Genomic DNA, 4,199 nt, shown 5'->3' with positions numbered 1-4,199 from the left:
CCACGGTCAAATACGTTTTACTTGTTTTGCACCTGATTTCCAGTTTCTGGGGTACAGTGAGGTTGCATATCCAAACTTTGATTGGCAGGTCTGAAACTCGGGATCCTGGTGCACAGTTACTTGGTGTAGCATAACTGAGCTACAACAACTGATTTTGTCAGAGCACGGTCTCATGATAACACAGTGGGAGCTGGCCATGTGGTATATAATTGTAGACATATCTGTGGCAACCTTCACCTTCATATCTAAGCACGTATTTTATCCACAGAATATTCCCAGAAGTGTGACGGGTTTTTAGAAAGCTCACAGATAAGTCTTAGTTTTTCTTTGCCAATCAGATAACAAATGTGCAAACAGTATTTTTGTCATGTCAGTCAAAAGATATCTAAAACCAGAATTTCCTAACCCTGCCTCCCTGAGGAAAATGATGGCATAAAAATTAACACTGTAAAATACATTATCTAAGATAACATAGGTATTCATGAAAATTTTGCTATTCAAAACAGCCTAAATTTCTGTAAGCTAGAAAACTTAGATAGGGGTCCAAAATAAGCTTGCATCTGCCTTACTATCTCACCTTTCTGACAAGTACCTACATAATATATAGCAGTGACATATTCAATCCATTGAGTTAAGAAAAAAATGTTATCAACATGTCTTTCTTGAAATTCTTATAAATGTGCATCCATGATATACCTGAATAAGTGCTAAATGCGCCATCACCAGCTCTGCAGAAGTACATGCTGAGATGGTCATTATCTGCCACCAGTACACATCTCCTCAAGGAATGAGGCCAGGCTGCAAAAGCCTTTTACTACTCAGACCAGAATGACTCTGTAACAAATAAGGAGGAATTTGCCTTACCTGTCTATGCTGCTGAGAGACTGGATACTGCAAACCTGAGATTTGCTGGCTTTGCTGCATTTTCTGAAGCATCATTTTTTGCTGCATTGCTAGGGGTACATTAGGTGGCCTTTGAAGAGACTGGTTCGGGAGAGGCTGAGCAGGTTGCGGCTGCGGTTGTTGTTGCTGCTGTTGCTGCGGCTGTTGCACGGGGGCTGAACCCTGTGCCTGCTGCGTGTAGTGCAGAAGGGCAGGCTTGTTTTGGGAACCCAAAACTGAAGGCATCTGCTGGTTTGTTTGCTCTGAGTTAAAGTGAAACAAAGGCTTTGTGTTGCCATGATGCTGCTCTAGTGGTGGCTGAGCGCTGTTGATAAAGTTTCTGTTGAGGTCCTGAGGCTTCTGTTGCATGATTATGTCCATGGGATTGCTCTGGGGGGTGGTTGGTTTATAAACATAGTTGTTCATCCCTTTCGACTGGTTTCCATTCACTGGTACTCCAAGCATTGCTGAGCTTTGTGGGCTGAACTGCTGCTGGCGAAAAGAAGGACTGGGGATTTTCTCTTGCACGAAGGGTCCAGGTGAAGGTCCTGATGGAGACAGAGTGGACCAGTTGGCTGTCTGGTTCTGCTGCTGCTGTTGCTGCTGAATCAAGGCATGCTGCTGTCGGTTGGCTGCAATCTGTTTGAGCTGCTGTGCATGAGACACCTCCTGCCAGTTAGGCAATGGCCGACTGGACGCAGAAGAAACCTGCGATACCTGTGTTTGACTTTGAGGCACCGAAGGGATGGGTGAAGAGGTGGACATGGCAGTGGTGGCCATAGTGAAGGCTGGACCTGTAGAAGAAGGCCTCATCTGTGGGGAGCCCACAGGAGCCTGATTCATGCCTGGTGCATATTCACTTTTTATCACCATCTTATCCATCTGCAGAGATCTCACAGGGCCCCTCTGGCTCTGCTGCCCAAGGTCAATGTTGAATGGCTCGTCTTGTTTTATCGTGGCATTTATCATATTCTCTAGCTCAAGATCACTCATTGGTGGCACTGATATGTTAGTCAGTTCATTAAATAGCTCCTGAAGCTCCAGATCCATCACTTGATCCCATGAGTCTTCCCCATATCTGTTAGGGAACAGGTTCTCATGGGATGTCTGGCCATCTAAGTGTTTGCTGCAGGACATGGTTTCTCCTGGTTCTTTCTTTACCTCTTTCAAAGTCATATTAAACATGCCATTCCCACTAGCATGTGTATTGTTTGCTAGGTTGCTGGCCTTTCTTTGTGATCCTTGCCCCACAGACATAGTTCCTGACATTGACTGGCTTTGGCAATTGTTAACATGTTGTCCACCTTGTCCCACAGAGATATTATCACCCACTCTTATTCTCTTAATGTCAAGGAAAGAGCTCTCTGAAACACCATTGGGCCTCTTGTTGTTGACAGGCGACAGATTTACCACCAGCTTTCTCTTCAAGGAGCCTTGGAGCTGAAAGAAGCAGAGACAAAAAAATAATCATTAGATGACACCGAGGAGACAATCTGTAGTCTATTTGCTAGAAGAATCTTGAAAGGCAACAGGCAAGTAAGCATTGCTTAGTGCAGAAAGCTACTCTGGGCTTTCTCAGTCAATGAAACTATGCAGAACTGTAGGAAAATATGTTGTAAGTGAGACATCTCCCTGCCACCACCACCCCGTCCTTGTACCCACTACCATTTTTCGAGCACTGCTACCTCCTGTTGATCACAGACCCCCTTTCCCCCATGGGTGTGAGCAGAGGGAGGTGGCCAGAGCTGTAGGTGGCAAAACCTAGGGCACATCTGCCCCAGATTTGCTCCCGTCTAACTGTGCCAGACAGATCTAAGTATTTTTAGATAGCAGAGATTAATGCAGTCATGAAATCTGGCCTTCTGCCTATCCAATGCCACAGGATTTCACTCTCATCATTCTGGTATATGATCCGAAAGACCATTTCTGACTCCTGTAGAGCCCAAAGGTCCTAGGACACATTTTAATGGCAAACACAAGATCCAGGCATCCTGATCTCACATAGGTTTATAATGGCCAGAGATGTGTGCAATTAAGGATGTTAGATGTTGACTTGTTCAAAACTGAAAACGAAGCCACTGGAGCCATGTCAGGTTATGTCAGCCAAGGGTCTGCTCATGATGTACTGCCGGATTATTTTCCAGAAATGTATATTAATACATTAAGCCCTAATTGTTTATGTCCTGAAACATCTGCTATAAAACACATGGTCCACGCAACATTGCTCTGAGAACTGTAACTCTATTTCCTTTTCCTTGAATGTTTACAGCGATCCTTTCATCTGCTCACAAGCCCTGTGCACCTACCAAAGGAAAAGAGGTTCACGGCTCTGTCTGCCTGATCTACACTCATCTGCCACGGTTGTACACACAAATTCTGTACAAAACAAAGATGTAGTCCCACAAGCTGAAAAGTTTGGACTTGGTGCATGTGATCTCAAGTAAGGTGCAGATACCCTCAAGTAGAGTTGCTTTGAATGCGGTTCATAAAAGAATAGATCACTTTTAAACAAGCGCAGCTGTCGTATCTTCAGCTCCATACGTTAAAGGTGCGCACAGCAACCAGCGAACACGCACGCACGCAGCCCTCGCTCAGTCGGCACACTCGCTGTCACTGTTTCAGCTGTGAGCAATGTCAGGAAACTCTGCAGGAAAACATGGCTCATCTTCTGCTTTTCTGCACCCCGGCAGAAGTGCATCAGCCTCGGAGGCAACAGGACAACGTCATCTGACAAATACCTGTGTGTGCCAGGGAGAAAACAGCGCCCGTACAAACTGTGATACCTTGGGAGGCTGTGATGGGCAAGAGGGAACACTGAGAACTCTGATTTTCCAGTTAAGTGAGGAAGGATGATTTATGAGATCTTCCAGTCACATTATTTGTATCATACTGCTTCATGTACAGAAGTCCATGGGCATGTAATACTCTGTTGTGGCTCCTATTCCCCTCAACTTCAGGCTTCTCTATAGGTAAGAGCTCTTCCCAGATAACTCCAGGTGTGAACACTTTTATTCTGGTGTGAATATCAGTGACTTGCTTGGGAGGAGCTCAACTGACAAGTACGTATTTCCTCTGTACGCACCTATCCTTCCATTGCATCAGCAGGTCACTGAGTTTAGCCCTCAAAAATAAAACTTGTCATTTCTCTCTCTGACACTGAAAAATCTCATCTCATATCTCAAGTTGAGTTTCCAGCACAGCTTTTGAATCAAAGATTCACGTTTGCATTTCGCAAGGACAGACGTGTGGATGCCTAGTTGTACAAGTCCGCAGACCTTGTGCCTTCAAGAGTAACTAATTGTCCTCAGGTGTTCCCC

At 45.1% G+C, this 4,199-nt stretch overlaps 1 pseudogene; it reads right to left on the bottom strand.

Moving 5' to 3' along the window:
- Window positions 1–864: 864 nt before the first annotated feature.
- On the bottom strand, window positions 865–2,322 carry LOC104154955 (annotated as a pseudogene).
- Between the last annotated feature and the right edge of the window lie 1,877 nt (window positions 2,323–4,199).

Source organism: Cariama cristata, unplaced genomic scaffold (assembly GCF_000690535.1).
Source record: "Cariama cristata isolate BGI_N322 unplaced genomic scaffold, ASM69053v1 scaffold13318, whole genome shotgun sequence".
Taxonomy (NCBI): Eukaryota; Metazoa; Chordata; class Aves; order Cariamiformes; family Cariamidae; genus Cariama; species Cariama cristata.
The sequence above is the reverse complement of the archived record's forward strand: the minus strand, read 5'-3'. Positions and strand labels throughout refer to the sequence as shown.